Source organism: Hermetia illucens, chromosome 1, assembly GCF_905115235.1.
Source record: "Hermetia illucens chromosome 1, iHerIll2.2.curated.20191125, whole genome shotgun sequence".
Taxonomy (NCBI): Eukaryota; Metazoa; Arthropoda; class Insecta; order Diptera; family Stratiomyidae; genus Hermetia; species Hermetia illucens.
In genome coordinates this window covers 66,437,041-66,456,637 of record NC_051849.1, presented here as the reverse complement: position 1 = coordinate 66,456,637, position 19,597 = coordinate 66,437,041, and the positions used below count along the sequence as shown (strand labels likewise).

The window sequence follows — 19,597 nt, the reverse complement described above, 5'->3', positions numbered from 1 at the left end:
AATTTGATCTTTGATGGAGCCGACCCCAATCGGTCACGTTTCATGCAAATTCCCTGTCTTAAGGAAGTATATGTTGCAAACTAGATTTACGAGTTAGCATTATACTTAGAATTATACTTAAATTATACTTCGATTAAGTAGATGATTAGTTTTGGAAGGGGTTAATTTTTCGATGTTATTGCAGCTCTGAGGGAGACTAGTAAGGGGGCTTGCATCTTCCTGTGATTGTTATAAATATCTTCTGGTGTCCCCGATCTTGCACGGTTGTTTATGGTTCGCCAATTGTATAACCTTAATTTTGAAAACAATTAAACTATCTAAAATTAGAAGGAGGACAAAGAAAGCTTACGGTTTCGTATCAGGTCCGACATCAAGTGCATGCGGACTTAGGACTCTTCAATCCCTAAACAAACAAAAAAACAAACTACCAAACTCCAAAGTAATAGGTCTTAAAAATGAAGAAAACCTATGTGGAGCTGCTAAATCTCACATCAGACACGTCTCTCCGTGCATATAAGGAACCGCGTGGCGGATGAGTTGTGGGCACATGTATGCATCAGATAGATGATAGCAAACGCCCACATGTGGATAAACATTTACTATGAGAATACCTATACCCAAAAGTCAAGCCAAATATCGTAGGCAAAATGGAAGTTTTTCACCGTGCATAGCTTTAGAAGCCTACTACCGGCGTATTTTGAGAGTTGGCAAACAGACGCCGGTGTTCAACGACTGCAGTGTTTCAATAGTGCGAAATTGGATTACTGCGGCATTTAATGCTGCAAAAGATAATAGTAGAGTGCAAATAAAATCCACACCGGATACTTTTTGTAAAGCCGGCCCTCCTTGGTGAGGCAGGCCTGTTAGTCTGCAGTCCATCCGGGCAGTGATAAAGATGCGCATAAAATTCTAGCTCACTGCTTAAACACACATGAAATTCTCGCTCACTCTCTAAACAGCCTGTGTGCGACGGCAGTCGACAGGGCGCATCAACGCACACACGTTTCGGTCTACGAGCACCGACCGCCTGAACAGTCCAAATTGACAGATCAGCTGCATCTCACGTACGGCCGCCGGTCAACTGCGGACTGTTCAGGCATAATTGACAGGGCGAAGTGGTCGAAGCTTGGAAGTTACCACTGAGGGCAACGTTACCTCTTAGCAGTCAAGAGTCGTTCCTAGACTAGGAAAGGAATAGGGAAACAAAATTAGTTCTATTGTTGCAAAAGACGAGCGCAAGCAAACTGACAAAGCGTTTCTTTGACTGGGAGAACACGTAAATGAATGAGAAGCAAATTATCTATTAGAATATCAGGGCTTTGATACGTGGTATTATGTTCTAATATATTACGGCACTAGAGGAGAAAAACGTCATGTGGCCAAATCATGCGAGAAGCGCAGGTAACTCCTCCTCAACGTACGTTCGTTGAGAACCTGGAGAAACGGAGTAGGGACGGTGTTAGTGAATCTTTTAGTGCCCAGCAAGCGGCCAAGAAGAAAAACCTTTATTATCGAAGAAAGTTGAGCTGGCGAAAAAAGTGGTTGACAGTTCATAGATATGAGCAATAGAGGAAGGTGGGCCGCAAAAATCAAAGCGAGAGCTCAGCGTTTAGTTTTCGTAGCCAGGTGGAAAGGGTGGTGCTAGGTGAACAAGCAGAAGTGAAAGTTTGAAAGCATGACTAACTAACGGACTGCAATAACCTAGTAAAGGTTACATTATGCGAGATTATCAGTGTTGTACTAAAGGAATAATTAAACCTTAGCAGGATAGAACAGGTGCAATAAAGAGGATGGAGAAAAGAAGTGAGGGGGCACAGACCACTATCATTAGTTTGATTGAACTCACTTTGTGGTGATAGTATCCACCGCATATAAGAATGATTCCCTTCGGTCTTCCACCGAATGAGACACACTATCTCTTCCAGAGAATGAGCGCGAATATGACCAGTGTGGCTGATGACTTCTGAAAAGCCACCAAAAACAGAGCTGGACATGAGATGACAACAACTGGGGGGTAGTTCCGGAAAGGGCCGTTCGATTTATACACTGATCCTGTGTATTGAGAGATGGGTCGAACGAAAACACGCGAAACTGAATTGTCACGTAACACAGTTCCAAGCGAGGCACCTAGGATGTAGAAAGTATTTACGTCGGCTTCAGATTGGAACAGTGCCTCGACTGTTCCAAATGCGCCTCTTCACCTGGGGATCCGCGGGATTTGCAAATGAAACATAAAGGTTTAATGACGTCCTGAACGTGGTTATCGAAACCCATAATCTCGTGAAAGAGATGCTGAAATCGGAAGTAAATAAGAGCGCGGTAAACAAAACAATAACTGCAATACGACGGATGCAAGACTTAATAGTATTGGAGCCCTCCCGCAAAATAATACCGCAGAGCGGTCTCGCGGAGGTATGGGCGGGGAAGTCAGAATCTGACAAGCAGCTGTAACCTGCCTAGCATCGCCTTTTTGAAATTTCCACCTCCATCCATGAAAAGAAAAAGAAAATACGAGGCGCCTCTCTACTTAACTGTTAACATTTGCAAGTAAGATTTTAAAATCATACCTGGGGGAGCCTTTGAGGGTTCCTTCCACAGCCTTGTGCAAGAAATCCTTCTCCGACTCTGTAGCCTCTGCTGTGGACCTTCCAACCAGGGCAAAGTGGAAGACCGGCGGCCTGTTGCAAGACTATGGCACGGTATTCTTTACGGGCGGATCAAAGATGGCCTATGGAGTCGGCGCGGGGGTTTTCTCGAATACAAACAGTGTATCCAAGTCGTATGGTCTCCCAGGTTTCACCAGTGTATTCCAGGCGGAAGTACTGGCGATATTGGAAGTCTGTCGATGGCTGGAGCGTGATTCGAGCCCCAAGCGTAACCTAGCTATTCTGACCGACAGCCAAGCGGCCATCAAGGCCTTGTACTCAACGACAACATCTTCCCGGCTGGTGGTGCAGTGCAGAGACGCGCTCAACCATCTGGGCGGCACGCTCAAGGTCACTCTCCTCTGGGTTCCCGGGAATAGGAACATAGAGAGTAGTTCTTTTTTGCCACCTTTCAGTATAAAAACTTTCCGCTTCAGAAGGTTCTGCCAGGCAAGATTTAGTCAGCAGTTCACGGTCCTTGGTGGTACAAATTTTCAACTGCCATGCTTTCCTTTTCTGGCATCTGGACGATTCAGATAATAATTCCGCATACGGGTTGGCCGTCATTGGATACCTCACATTATAGAAGTTATTGTATGTTTTCTAGTTGACTACGTCATAGGCATTAAGTGCTGGCTTTCCATTAAAGTAGTAAGCACGCTTTCTACAGATTTATCCCTCAGGAAACATGAATTTGGTGAGGTTTCTGAAACCCTCGCCTCACCGCTACTTGGTCGCGTTGCGATGTAGGACATATTCGTCTTTCAGATTCTTTTAGTGTACTAACGAACAGCTTGCAGATTACTCCAGCGATTTGAAGGGGAGGTTTATATGTTTTCTACTTATCAAGCAAAGCGATGCAAGCGAGGCTCATGCAAAACACGGTAGAAGAGAACAAAAGAAGAGGCTGCGCAAATAGTTAAACGAATTAATAGGGCAGCTAGGCCCACAAAAAATTTTTAGGGTATAAAAATATTTTCTAGAATTCTCTCTCACTATTAGTATGTTGATCTTATACTTTTTAGGCTCGTAGGTTTCATCTGGGTTACCAGCTGGTCCCCACCTTTCGTGAAAGATTCCGTTTCGGTGCGTCCGATTCCTCTCTGCTGGTCTGTTGTTGGCTGGGAGCCTCTCAAGGTCTATAATGCGTAAACTACATGAATGCATCTTCATATACTGGTATTAGATGTTGCGTTGCGTCCAAACCAGCAGTTTGCCTGTTTCCTGCTAGAAGCTTTACGCCTCAGAAGGCGCTGGTGGTGGTGGTTCCTTATCATTTTCTGATAGATTTGGGCAATAATGCTGCAAACGGTTCGGCAGTAATCGTAGTTGACTGCCTCGTAGGCACTAAGTGCAGCCTCCTTATTCAAGTCGAAAGCATGCCTTCCATGGGGGAGCATGAATTTGATGAGGCCAAGAAACGCACCTTGGCTGCAACTTGTTAGCTGTGCTTTTTACCACTTGGAAAGTACATAAATATCCATCGCTTCAATATCCATGCAGCGTGACCGAAAGCGCCTATGGATATTGTCGACTCCATATATCTATATCAATTCAAAAACCCGACATTTTGACCGAAAACTGTCGATTTGAAGACTTGGCTAGTCCTAGTTCAGACAGTTAGCTATCTCTAAACCTGTCTCAGGGCCTTCTGGGTTGAAAATTCACCCTGGTAATCTAAAAAAAAATCCTTTTTGAAAGGCCGGAAGTTTTTCAAGGGGTGGCCACAACGAATTTTCATTGGCGTTGAAGATGGAATAACTCCCTCCCCTTTCTTCAGGGATGTTGTTGAAAATTCATGCTTTACCGAAACAAGATGAAGTAATATTATGCTTGCCTTTGAGAAAAATTTGACAAAAAACTTACTTCTTAAAATTTGAAAACAACTTAGTTAAAACTTCGTTATTCAAATATTTACTTTCTTTATTATTGCAGGATTTGCCACCCCTTATTGGAAAATGTCTCCGTTTCATATATAGCAAGTTCTTTTTAACTGTCATAAGTTTACAATTTAATGCATACAGTCTAATCGCATACTTCGTATCGTAGCTTAATAAAACATTTTGGCTTATTATCCTTCACTAATTTTCATTTACCGCGTATTTGAAATCTTGTAAAACTGTATGACGTCACATCGCATGACTAACATCAACACAATCGCCACTGCAACGAGGTACAACACTGATTTGGTATTCTTTCAAGGAGGATATTTATATCAGGTAAGTGAACAACAATTATCAGATCGTTGCCTTACACTTTTATTTTAGTCGAAATTCATTTAAGAAAATATTAAGAATTGTCTCCTTTTAAGTAAAATAGTTATCAAAGGCATCTGGAGTAGTTTCCAAGTCCATTGATGCCGTTGATATGAAGAATTCCATTAATTATTCTAATCGTTTCGTATTGCTCCTCGTTTCAACAAGTAATTGACCTTGTAAGAGAGCATTAATTTTCTTCAAAAAATTACTTGGCGAAGCTTAGCTTATCTGCGAAAATACGTATAAAGTCCATCCAACATGAACGCCCCGACAGGACAATAAATCTACCAACCAGTTGCCCTCACAAAACCACGAGACACCTCCGCAAAGTACTTATCAATTATTGATCCAATGGTTTATTGCCTGACCTTCAAACCCCCATTCAATTCTATGAAAAGCGGATCACTTACTGTTCCATTTTCGTGGAAACCATGCCGCCTTACTACCCGAGAAAGGGAAAATGTAATTCTTGGGATAATGACTTTCGGAAGGTATTTGACATCATAACCTCGATGTGAACTATGTAATGAAAACTATTCGAATAAAATCAATATCTGGCATGTGTGGACTATGGCCGAAGATGGGGGTGACACGTTCATGAACATTCTGGGGAAATTTTCCAAATTACTGGCGCACTCAATAATGATGTCTTGAGGAGGGAAGTGCTATGATATCACTTGGGTCTTTATTTTGATGATTGTTCCAGCAAATTACATGGACAGTGTCATATATAGATTGAAATCTCAACATATGAATGAACTTCTGAGAAAAGTTTTATCAATGGAATTAATCATTGCACTGGAAAGGGGAAGTTACTTCTCATTTGTCCGATATATGATGGGTTTAACCCTGAAATCAAGTAAATAGAGGCCGTTATTCTTGTCATTAAAGTTCATTCCTGGAAAAAGTTAAAGACGTTGGTCAGGCAATGTTATATCTACATACAGTGGTCTGACAATAATTTTTTCACACTAGACGAAGGTCTATGTTATCAGTCTTAGGAAAAATAGCTAAAACATAGATTTTTTTTTGAAAAAAGAATATGGTAATTCTTGATTGACTTTCACTGGGTTTTTGTCGCGGCAAGAATTGCAATTACTAAAAATAGAAGTCATTGGGCTGTTGATGGGGCATTGATAATGAAGTTATATCTAAATTCGGGAAAGTAAATATTTTATTTCTTTCGTCATAACATTACACGTAATACATATTCTCACGTTCAAGAGGTCGCCGCTCAGCTTGCCTTTTGGTGGTAGTTGGTTTTCATCAAACCTTGGAAGAGGAACAAATTACGGAAAAACCCGCCTACCTCCTCAACTTAAATATGAAACCGGCTGGATAATAAAAATTCTGAGCTCCTCAAAGGCTACTCTGTCTTTGTCTATGACAGGGACTGTTCGGCTTAGGTAGGGTAATTTTCGGAAGCGTCTTAATCACTGTTAGGCGTTCCTTCCGGGCTTCTAGCTATTCCCCTTACGAACGTATTACCCCGTGAATTTGTCCATCCAACCCAAGTGCATTTATTATTTCTCGAGCATATTTTTCTTGCCTAACCCCTCTCACCTATACCAGGAGTTTTCGACAGACTATCGGAAAACCTAACTGTAGCTTCATCCTGTTTCTACTTTATTGACTTCAGTAACTGTAATCTCCCTATGCTGCTGTGCCGCTTTTTAGTTCAACTTCACCAAAATTCACTTAAACCGCAGTCTTCATCCTCCCTCTCTCTCTGTTCTACCCGTTACGTTGCTTTTGATGTTCATCATCTTGCTCTTGAATTCCATGCGCAAGTCCCCCGTTTTTCCATGTTGTGCGCAAGACTGCTAACTACAACCTGAAAAGGCCAGCTCTCAAGGGGTGAGTGCGGCCCTGGTGGCCATTAACTGGGATATCATCTTTGCTTCCTTTAAATGTGATCCTTGGCACAATTTATACCATTCTATCGAACCTATTTCCTTGTTGTGTCCCTTCAGACCTCAGGTTCCAGCGCTCTTACCAATTCTGTTTCACCGCTGACATCCATAAGAAACTCTGCCTAAAACTAGTAGCACGGATAATGATGGTTTTACTATTAAAGCTTTCCGAGCTTTGCTAAAGTTACTGGGAAGTTCAGGAAGATGTATCTGACCAGTATAGAACTTGCATTAACAAGCGGAAATTTTAATTCCTTTTGGTTCCACAATAGCGGCACGTCCAGCCGACTCTCAAATTCGTCATGTTTATAAGCTCATCTACTCACTTGTATCTCTTTGCCTGCTTTAACCTTCCCCGACAGTCTGCCCACCATTTTCTACAATGCTCCCTCACCACTTTTTAGTCGAATAGTAGATATTAACAGCTTCCCTAACCTCCTTTTGCTAAAATCCAAATCCAGATACTATTAACCTCCCTTATACGTTGAACCTTCTTCGATATTTTCTTTAAACTTTTTTCTGGCCGCTGGACTGTTCCCACTCTTAGATTCCGATGCTCGGTAGTATAACGTTTTACAGCTTGGCCCATTTGTTGTCCTCTTAAATGACGAAATAAATTAAGAAATCTTAAATAAAAATATAAATTCAGCGTGTCAGTTGATGCACGTATGTCCGCGGTAAGTGCTTTGCTTGACATAAGTTGGCGTTCAATAGTTCTACTACGATAAAATTTGGGATATTATCCGCCTCATGTTATCCATTCACCTTCGAATGTACTTACTACTAAATAGGTCCATATCACAAGGTTTTCTGCTTATCATCAATAATACCTTAAATTTAGGTCTCCCAAGAAAATAACACTGTCCGAAACCATCACACCATCTCGACTACCTTGTGTAGTACTCATCTCTCGACAGCTACCATCACAGTGCCAGCTTGGTCTTGAATACTCCCTCCGATTGGAAATATGCAACTTTTAAGACAAGAATTCTAGCTTCTTACTCCCCCTTCGAAAAAGGCATCGACTTAGGGGAATTCACATTTCAGAAGCCCAAGAGAAGTTTGTAAACAAATTTTCATGGAAGATCCACTCGTGGTGGAGCACCTACGCAGGGTCATCCCAGAGAAATTGGTTGAGACAAGTGACATCCTCCAGCTTATATAGATGAATGAATTCACGCGACCCAGCATCATTTTCCTAAACTTGGTTTTAAGGGCAATCTTTAGAAGGGGATTTTATGTGTCTACCGGAAACATAATACCACCACGGTACCGTGCAAGAACCCCATCGCGAACTCATTCGATTTCTTCATCGCTCTCCACCATCTTTTCTACGGTTGACTGAATGAAAGGGTCCGAATTTACGGTTAAATTCTGTGGTTTTCATATCCCGGTGGTAAACTCTTAGTTTTGGCGGAATTCCTGTATGTTGAAAGGGTTGCCTATAAACTATAGGATTCGATCGCATATGGGTTTATTGCTGCTGTGTTTTGCCATTTTTGTATACCAAAGTGACATTTTTTGACGACGACTTTCGAAATTGACCTTAGCAAGGTATCACTAGCCACTCCGAGAAGTCTAATTAACGTTGAGGTGCACTGTTTTGATGCCACAAACTCTTAAAACCGTGACTGCAGCAGGAAGGGCAAGGGAATTCAGCCGGCGCAGATCTTCAGAGTCAGTCCTGGGATAGCAGTTCTCCTTGAAAACAGAAGTTTCCAAAGAATTATTTATTTAGTGTCCGCAATGTGGGTCTATCCTATGGGTTTTTCCCACCGTTACGCAACCGCCGTAATCATGTACGTATTTGCACAAGTATGGCCTAGTGGTTCTCTCCATCCATTCTTGATATAGATTCTCGACTTGGCGCGTTTGGGGAACTTTCGTCATCAGAAATCAGTGACTATTAAATAGTGCAAGTAGATTCCATGGTTGCTAGTTGCCAGCGGAATGCTGATTGCGCCCACCGGCGGCGGACAACAGCAAAGTCCAGTCAAGCAAGTCCATCGTTCTGCACATTCAACTCTATACTGCTATGACCTAGGGTACTCGGAAGAGGGTGCCTTTGTCACAGTCTCCGAACTGACCTACCAGTTCTGAGAAAGTTACCACTGAGTACAAAGCCTTAGTGGCCGCTTGGCTGCGATTGAAAATGACTATATTATGCTCGGGGCTCGGATCATGCCCCAGGGATCTTCCAGTATTGGTAGCACCTCTACTTGTCACTATGTGCCCCCCGCTTTTGTCCAATATCAGTAGAACATGTAGAATATCCAATGCGCGAGATACCTTTACGATCTTATTCTAGTTAGAGCTTCCTTAATTTAAAGCCATTAAGAAAGGATTCTAATATTATTCAATTCCCCAACTATATCTTGGAAGGCAGCTAGGGTATATTGCTTATAGTGTACCGACCGTTCAACAGTGCTAAATACCTCGTGCAGGGAAGTTTTTCTGGATTTGATTTTGAGTTAGACGTGCTGCGGCTTAGAGGACGGTGTCCTCTCCACGATCGTCCTCAAGTGGATGTCCAGGACGTGTTGTGGGGTCACGAAAGAAATGATGCTGATTGGCCAAAAGGCCTTTCTGGACTCAAGGCCGTGCCTACCCGCTTTCGGTATGAAAAACACCTGCTCGCGTCTGCAGGACGCACCGCACTCCTCCGAAGCAAATCGGACTTACGTGAATCTTTGCAACCCTTGTTTATATTTTTGGAGCATGACTAGCATTATACCATTTGGGGTCAGAAATTCTAATTTCCTAATTTCTTTGGCCAGAATCTTACTAAGTTTTGCATACTCACTGGCTTTCAATATTCTGACAATAGTTCAGGCAGGATCGCTTTCTGTCTGTTTTGATTGACGAGTTATTGCTTTTCAGGCAGCCCCTTGTATGGCTGCCAGTACTTGTACCTATTGCATTCTGGTCAGCTTTCTAAGTGTCGACATGCCTTGATTCTAGTACGGTGGTAATGTCTTTGAAGGCGATTTCGGATGCCTTTTCTAAAGCCCCAATCTTTGACTCCAATTCGTCTATCATTCCAATGCTGGAATTCGCGGCCTGGAGAGTTTGTTATTGATACCTAGACGAAACTTCCTTTAGTCTTTCCTCCTGAGGGCTCTAAAATAGTTGGAAACCTCTGCAGTGAAATTTAGACTGTGCCCTGAGAAGGATCTCCGGTCAGAGACTGTCCAGTTCTCGTTTCTCCTACCTTGTTGGGTTTCAACGTAGTCAAGCGACTACTATGTGAAGGCTCTGAATACAAGAGAAGATGTCCATATAATTTGTAATGAATTCTTCGAAGCCCTTCTCCTATCCACCATTCGTTGTTTCTCGTCAAACTTCGTTCGTATAGACTTCCAGCAAGTATCCTCTGCTGATTGGGGTCCCTCTTAAATTGTAGAGAAATTAGTGTCTTCTTCAATGTTTCGAGCTCGTCTCCATTTTTCAGTCATTGGGGGTCCCTCAGGCCCCATTTCCGTTTTCATTTTTCAAGAAGGATCTGTCTTCTTTAAAAAAAAAGAAAAAGTTGCTGACGGTTTCTTCCAGGGATATCTTCTTTATTAACTTGTTTCAGCCTTTTATATGCAAACAATTTGAAACTACTTCCTTGATAAATTACGTCGATGGTCCGTTTGGAACAAGCTGCTTAATGTGAGGAAATTTCTTCTTCAAGCTTTGCAGGGGTTTAATGGAGAGCTCTTAGGTCTAAGAAATTCGGTGCCGTAACACATCACAGAATGTTCGTACGCTTAACGTTTTTGAGGTTACTTTTGCGAAATGGCTGTGCTACATCAAGTCCCCGTTGCCCAGAATGTTACATGGACATAACCATTTGAAGCTTGGTAATCTGGTTTCATCTCTAGTTATTCAAAACAAACCGGGAAGCCAGAATCTGGACGTTTCAGGTAGGAAAGCCTTTGTGTATTTCTTTTATAAAGGCATTTGAGTGTGAATTTGTCCCATTAATACGTAATATATGTGAGAATATTCACTTTCGGGTGATATTGTCATTCAAAACCCTGAATTTCCAAAGAAGTGACAAATTTGATATATTATAAATTTGTTAGTAATAATGCGATTTCCACCAAATTTGGCAGGATCAAGCTCTATATTATAGCCTACATTGCTAGCTAGCTAGCTCTATATTATAGCCTGCATTTCCGGGTGCTAGGATAAACTTAAGAGAAGTTCTGCAGCCAATTACTGAAAATTATAATAATATACAATTATTAACTTTATTTGAACAGGTATCGTTATGGAGGGTATTTCGGTATGGAAGGTATTTCGGAGCCTAGCCATCATATCATGGGCGCCTCTCGATTTTTTCAGATTTTACAGTGGGGCAATTTCTGAGAATGGAACCGTAAAATAAATGATCACTTTCGAATCCCCCGAACTCCCCGCCTTTCCAACAAATGTCAAAACTAAGACCAGCTTTGGAAAGTACTAATCAAATGAAAGGTTTTCATTTGATATTCCACATGACTATATTTGGTGAAAAAAAATGTACACCCCGTTTTGGATGTATGACCTTAAATTCAAAGGAAAAGGATGTAACTCACTCTATCCGTGAGCGTCTACAGTTCCCACGTTGACACCAAATTGTCAATCGGTGCTACAGTCTCCGAGAAAAATGCGTGAAATGGACAGACAGACAGACAGATAGACACATGTGGCAACGTGGCTGAGAATGCAGAGCATGTTTTATTTGAGTGCCCAAGGTTTACAGCGCACCGACCTAGGCTGGAGGCGATCGCAGACAGGCGATTAACACCTGAAAATATAGTGAAGTTTATGTTGGAGTCAACGAAGGCTTGGAATCTAGTGGTAATTGAGCTGAAAATGAATCATCAACAACTAAGGCACGAAGAACTGCGAAGAAAGCAGAAAGGGAGAAAACAATAATGAGCCGCAGTTAAGAACTGATCCAGCCCCTCGATGCAATGCTTACAGCAGTCCCGTGGGGAGAGTGGAAGAAGAACGAAATGGTTTTGTGAGTAGGAGTCTCACATAATTGTATGGCAGGAGCCAGCAGGAGGTTTTAAACTTTTTCACCTTCCAACGATGAAAAAAAAAAACAAAAACAAGTCGGGAAACCAGAAGCTAGACGCTTCAGGTATGAAAGGTTTTGTGTATTTCTTTTATAAAGAGATTTGGGTGTAGATTTGTCCCATTAGCATGTAGCACGTAAAATATACATATATTATGTGAAAATAGCCACTTTCCAGTGATATTGACATTCATAGTCTTGAATTTGCAGAGGAGTGATAGATTTAACCTTGTATAACTTTGTTAATAATAGTGCGATTTTCACCAAATTTAGCCGGATCATGCTCCATTCTGTAGCCTACATTGTTGCAAAATACTGTCATTGTGGAGTGAACTTAAGGGGGCTTTTCCTGTTAATTACTAAAAATTATAGTAATATACTATTATTAACTTTATTTGAACAGGTATCGTTATGGAGGGTATTTCGGAGCCTAGGCACCATATAGTGGCAGCCTCCTGATTTTTTTCAGTTTTTTCGGTTTGGTAGTTCCTGAGAATGGGTTCGTTGAAAAAATTACCACTTTCAACCCCCCGCACTCCCCACCTTTTCAACAAATGTCAAAACTAAGACCGGCTTTGAAAAGTACTAACCGAGGCCTTAAATTTGGTACCCCACATGACTATATTTGATGAAAAAAAATTTACACCCCCCTTTTGCATGTATGGGGACCACCCCTTAAATTCATAGTAAAAGGATGTAACTCACTATATGCGTTAGCGTTCACAGTTCCCACCTTTCCACCAAATTTGGTGTCAATCGCTATAACCGTCTCCGAGCAAAATGCGTGTGACGGACAGACAAACAGACAGACAGACAGACAGTAAACCGATTTTAATAAGGTTTTGTGTTTACACAAAACCGATTTTAATAAGTTCTTGTTTTACACAAAACCTTAAAAGTGGCATTATTGGCGCGTTGTAATTTGTTTTATATGTATAAACAATAAGAAATCGGAGTATCTTCCTTTTATTGTAGATTAGAAAATTAACTTGCTTTTATTCATTAAACATCTCTTGCATTTTGATATTAACGGGTTTGAAAATGATCGAAGAATTCAAACAGGATCCTTATTCGGCAAATAGTGGAAAGTACCACCTATCGTATGATGTAAGACCTCTGCTTTTTCTCCTACCTCCTACCTATTATTATGTTCATTATCGTGGTTTCAAGGAGTTTTTACTACTGTTGCGGCAGATGATTGATGAACTAGTTTAGATACGCTCACAAAAACTACGAGAAATATTAACTTTGGACGCATCCACGTGAATAGCTTCCACGTTTATGCTAGTCTCCTAGAATACTTTTCATCACATTAAAAATGATTTTGATGTTGTTCTTTTGGTATCGAAATGGGTGTATCTATATAATTAGGTTACGTTGCTTCTATAATTAAGCGGTTATTCCCGAATATCTTAATAAAAAACCTCAAGGCCAAGTATCGTATTTTAACTAAGGCGCGTTAATCTTTTACGCTTTTGGGATTGCGCTAACTATTCATATGTATTATAACACCATTATTTGGCATATTCTTTTATTTGGTTTATTTTATTTTCAGCTCCGTCACGAACTCTTACTGCTCCAGCCCAATTAAGTCGACCTTTGCCATACCACAACCTCACCTAATTCCATTAGAAATATTCACAATGATAATATTCCTAGTCATGCAGAAGCGAGTATCTGATATCGAATATTGATATAAAGTAGATAATTATGGGTGGGTAATAAAGTATGCAGGAGTGAATAATAATTATTATGCAAGCGAGCGAGTAACGGCTACGCTGCCCGCAGGTTGTTAGATAGATACTGGGAGCAGAGGGTATGTACAATGTATGCATTTCTGCAATAACGACAATACAGTCGGCTTGACCCCCGGCAGGGGTCGATGGGCTTAACAATTTCGAAGCTATTGTTGGACTATTGGCTCGCCACTTACGAAAATGCTCGGAGCATTAACACTATTTAATGTACGAGTATGTCAATGAAGTGGTCATCTAAGCTAATTTTTAGATACAATATGAATAGTATTGAAATGAAATGATATTGCCTAATAACGCAGTAAACTTCATTGATCCAAGATCAACTCATGCAGGGCGCCCATTATAGTGTGTACAATCAAATACATCTAAAGCTAAGGCCCATGATGCATAGAGGAAATTTTTCTTGGATACCTCCGATACCTGGACTACCTGCTTCGATACTTGGATGCTTGATTGCTTCCCGTTCAACCAAAGTTCAAAATCTACATGCATACGTGCATCATCTCATAGAAGACATTTGCGATGGCCGGCTAAGGAATGATAATTTCTTAGCTAGACATCCAAAATGATACGTTATTTGGGGTCTCTCTCATAAACAAAAACAGATATCAGATACTCCCACACCGCAGGCACCCGTGACCTGAGCAACCAGTAAAATGCCACGGATAAAAGCTGGCGGGAGCAGAATTAATTTCGAATTGAAGTTGAAATCAGATTTCAGTACGGTAGAGTCCATATAGATCAGAGAAGTCTAAGGCAGGTCCTCCAACGTAGTGGTATTTTCTCCTCGATAAGGTCGACTGGATTTCATATCCAATTACCGTAGTACACTCTGTAGTTTAGTGACCGTACAGCAAGCGTGTACATGTGGAGCTGCTGTTTCTGCCTCTTGATTGCTATGGACAATTCCGATGAACTAAGATGTTAAGTTAGCAATTTATTAGATACCCTAACATCTCGTAATCAAGCAGACGCAAGGAGCAATATGTGCATTGTATTCATAATTCACGGATCATAATCACCAGGCGTTATTGTATGCAAATTTTGGTGACAAATCTTAATAGAATCTTAAAGTTGAGGCGGGATATCTGCACGTTATAGATCATGTTTATGATGAGTTAATTATGCGCTGGTTTTTAACCCTGACTGGTAATGAATATGAGTGCATAATATATGTATGAAGAAACCTTCAAATGGAACAGAGGCATTATCTCCTGAGATTTCACTAGGATAATAGTTTACTACGTTCAGATTTGACTATGTTTCCTTAATAATCAGAATTTCATATTTTTGTATTTGAATTCTCTATGAACATTCTGTACCATATTTAATGGATTTTTGCAGAAAACACTTTTAGTATTAAAAAAATCGAATCAGGAAGCAAAAGCGCCATATTGTGTTTAACAAATTAGATATGGAAAATTACTTGTTAATACCAAAATACTCTTCGTCATCATCATCAACGTGCAACAACTGGTATCGAGTTTAGACCTGCCTTAATAAGGAACTCCAGCCATTCCGGTTTTGTGCCGAGGTCCACCAATTCGATATCCCTAAAAGCTGCCTAGCGTCCTGACCTAAGTCATCGCTTCATCTCATCTTCTTTTTCTACCATCGGTATTGCTCATATAGACGTTCCTGCCTGAATTACCCTCAGCCATAGGGCTAAAGTGACCCGCCCACAGCAATTTATTGAGTCGGATTTTATCCATAGCCAGAAGGTCACGGTATCGTTCATAGATTTCGTCATTATGTAGGTACAATTTACCAATTCAGGTTTACCCTGACTATGCTATCATAGGCCTTAAAGTCAATGAAATGATGGTGCATCTGATATCTATATTCCAACAGTTTTCCCATCGGTTGCCGCAGAGAGAAAATCTGATCTGTTGCTACTTTACATGGAGTGAAGCCTCTTTGGTATGGGCTAATGACGTTCTCGGCGTATGTGGCTATCCGGCCTCACAAAATAGTGGAGATTATCTTGTAGATGGTAGTCAGTAACGTGATACAACTATAATTCTGCACTACACCTCTCCTTATGCATGGGATAGATAATGCCCCGTTGTCAGTCGTCAGGCGTTCATTGGCTGTCCCACACTATGAGCATCAGTTGATGAACCGCTTGGTGTAATTGGGCGCCTCCATATTTAACTAATGCGGCAATAATTCCATCCGCTTCTGGCGGCTTATGATTTTTAAGCCGATGAATTGCACGGACTGCTTCTTCTATACTTGTTAGAGGCGGTATTTATCTGCCGACTTCAGATGGTGCACCTCCTACTCGTCGATATTCTGGTAACTGAGTATCGCTCCAATATGCTCATTCTGTCGGAAATCAGATTTTCTTATTTGTCTCGGCAGGATAAGCATCGAATTGTATATGATTTCATCCTGCTGACTTGTTGGTAAAACTTCTGTGCCGGATACGATTGCCCCCTATATTCCTCCAGCCCACGGACCTGTAGGTTCCCCAGGTTTCCTTCTTTCGTTTTTGAAGTTATTTCTCCGCTTGACAGAGTTCGTCATAAGTGCCGCGTGTGCTCGCGTTCTTTGAAAATTCACCCTTATTCGGGGGGGGGGGGGGGCTAAGTATGTTTATGATAGTATTAATGGTAACGTTCTTCAGGTGATTGTGAAGATCATTTGTTCACTTTCATCTCCAGGATCTCTGTTGATTGCGGTTCTTGCGGCATCCACTTCGCTCTTATAGGTGTTGCGGAGGGCTGTACTGTGGATAGCTTCAGTCTTAACTCTAGCCTGATTGTCATAGGGGCTTCTAGGTGGTGTTGGTTTTCGTAGTCAATCTGGTTGAAGGTCTGGAGAGGTCCACGGTTGTTTGTGGACCGCTTTTCGCGCAGACCAGGTACTTCCAGCAACCATTTCGTGTGACACTGCTAACTGAATGATCCGCAGTCCGTTATCATTTGTATCCCTATGTAAGCTATGGGAGCCAACGTATTGCCTGAATACGGGCTACGTCCCTATTGGGCTGTTTAAATCCCTATGTATGATTTTGATATCGTATCTGGGACAGGCTTCGTGGGTTCGTTCTACTTCCTCGTAGGAGGTATCCTTCTCCGTTTCTGCAGTCTCCTTTGTGGGAATGTGGAAATTAACGAGGCTTATAATATGAAATTTGCCTCGAAAGCGCTAAGTACATTGCCTTTTGCTTATGTTTTCAAAGCCGATAACAGCAGGTTTAATTTTTTGGCTGACTAAGAAACCTACTTCGAGTACATGGTTTACTGGGTGACTGCTATAATACATATATTACCATATGTAGTGGCTCTTTTCCGGAAAGCCGGTGCCTGTCTAGCGCATCTCCTGCAGCCGTATATTGAGACAGGGTATCGGCTAGCTGCTGAGCAGCATTCGGTAGGTAAAGGGAACGTACGGTCCATGAGAAAATGTGCAAATCGTTATTCTGTTTTTGTTTCCGGGTTTGTCGTTGTCAACTCCTTCCTGTCCGAGACTCCTTTTGTGGCATCGTAACAAATTGCTTTCCATGTAGGGTTGTCAGCCTTACCCAACCCCCAACTTGGAGGATCAGTTGGTACAGTTTGTCCCGTTTTTAGGCGTGGGAGACTCGGCTTCATCCTTCTCCGTTTGCAGCTTTTCGTTAAGGAACAATTCGCAGCGGTCACCGTCAAATATTTGGTACGATTCATGGTTGCATCTGATCGGCCATTGGCCGTCCTCTCGTTCAGTTCCTAGTTTTCTCCTCAGGATCCTCCTTTTGGAGGAATTACCAGTTTTCCGGGGGTCTGTGCTAGGGTCCATGTTTCACATCCGTAGTATTATACAGGTCCTAATATCGTTTTGTGTTCTTGGAACTTTGCTTTTCTGTGTATGTAGCTTGTTGTTAAAATCGGCAGGATTGAGTAGAAGGCTCTGACCGCATCAAAATGTCTATACCGTCCATATATACGATGATTTGGTAGGACCTATAGAGCGGCGTACCTTTGTGTTCACAGACAAGTTTTGTATCACCTGCTGCATTGGCAGATTGTTTAGTAGAGGTGCCAGCCTATCTCCTTACTTTAATTCGACATTTGTGTCAAACGCAGCTGTCAGTTTATTATCGACTCTGGCCTGCACTGTTGTGTGGGACATTGTCATTCTGGTAGAGGTTACCAGTTTTGCTGAAACTCCCAAGTCAAGCATTACTTTGTATGCCTGCTTGAAATCATCGAATATTTGATGGACATCGATGTTGAAGTCCTAGCGTTTTTCTAGGACCTATCTCACCGTAAATAGCTAGTCAGTTGTCATTCTTGCAGTGCGGAAGCCTCCTCGGTATTCACCAATCGTCGTATCGGCGAACAGACTAATTCTTCGCTCTAGTATTTTTGTCAATTGAATCCGTAATTTTCGCATGTCAACTTGACAACTTTTTTTTTGTGGATATGGCATATCACATTTTTTACCACTCTTGCGAAATCTGTTCTTGGTTCCAGATGGAGGGAATCAAATTACAGATAGCTATGGATGGTCCATGGATCGCCTGATTTGATGAGTCTACGCTCGCTGCTTTGTTCATTTGTTGACATTTGATTAATGGCTCGATTTCTTCCAATGCTGGCGGTTCAATGTTTCCATTATGCTCGGCCATTCTTGTTAATTCTTGTTAATTCTTGTAATTTATTTGTGTGTGACGGGTTGAGGAGTTCTTCGAAATAAAACGCACATTTCTTACGTGTTTCACTTTCATCCTTTCAGGATTTGTTAGCACAGACCAAGGGAACAAGTGGTTTCCGAATTATCGGTATTGGCAAGACCAACAAATTAACACTAGCAAATAGGAAAAACAAGTTTTATTATTTTAAAGGCATATTTAACCCTAACTCTAAAGTGTCCAGATAGCCGAGTGGTTAGAGCACAAGGCTGTCGAACGGAAGGTCGCGAATCAAATCTCACTGGTGGCAGCGGAATTTGTATTGTGATTTGACGTCGGATACCAGTCGACTCAGCTGTGAGTGAGTATCTGGGTGAAATCAGAGTAATAATCTCGGGCGACCGCAATACTGACCACATTGCCTCCTTCAGTGTACTGTAGTGTACTGTTAGGGTCTTGAATGAAGTGCTCTAACACACTTCAAGGCCCTGATCCAATATGGATTGCTGCGCCAAAGATTATTATTATTATTATATTTAACCCTCACCTCTGTGTTCAAACTTAATTTAACTAGGATCCAGGTACTTTACACTGGCACATTGGAGGAAAGAAATGATCTTTGTTCATTTAGCCCCTTAAGGTGAAGTTCCAGTACCCTTATTAGCATCAGATCTGTATTGGTGGGATTTGTGCCAAGTTTTCATCTTGCAGCCGACAAGTAGGCATTTCCCGACGCTATTTCTATAGTTTTACTCATAATCGAGGGAAACATCCGGTGGCGGGGATTGTTTGTAAACTAGCAGCTCCAGGGTCTCCGGACTTTCCACGAAACGATGGGCTCCTATGTTCCTTGGGCAGAGTCTTACTGAATCTGGGAGATTCGTTGGCGCTTTCAACATTATCACAACAGCCCCTTAGCAATCTAGACGGCCGACTTGTATCTCCTCAGACAGTCTTTGTATTTGTGCCGATAGCAAATATTTTAGCCCTCCCTTGTCAGCTCCTTAAAGTTGGACAAATCTTGATTCCACCAGGGCGACAATGTCTTCTTGTTGTATTTAATTGGACATCAGACATTGAAGGCTGTTTTAAGTGCCTTTCTTAGAACCCCGACTCTTGACCTAGTTCGTATGTCATATTGAGAATTTGCGCACCCGAGAGTTTTTTTCTTGATAATTTTACCAAAATTCCTCCAGTCGATCGTCCTGGCGTCCTTGAAAGGATTCTAGACCTTTATAGCGATGTTTAGACTGAAAAGTATCCAACTGTGATATGACAAGAACCTCTGTTCAGACACTCTCCGGTTCTTCACTCTAAAATTATCATTCTCGGTTAGTCGTGTATTATCAAGGC

At 41.6% G+C, this 19,597-nt stretch overlaps 1 protein-coding gene across 2 annotated transcripts in view; it reads left to right on the top strand.

Moving 5' to 3' along the window:
• The window catches only part of LOC119655166 (cadherin-86C), a 784,156-nt gene that overhangs the window by 140,076 nt on the left and 624,483 nt on the right, over nt 1–19,597 (top strand). For both annotated transcript variants that reach the window (XM_038060935.1, XM_038060926.1), the window contains one exon: nt 4,581–4,864. The gene's annotated coding sequence lies outside the window, so the exon portion shown is untranslated. The remainder of the gene's footprint in view (nt 1–4,580; nt 4,865–19,597) is intronic.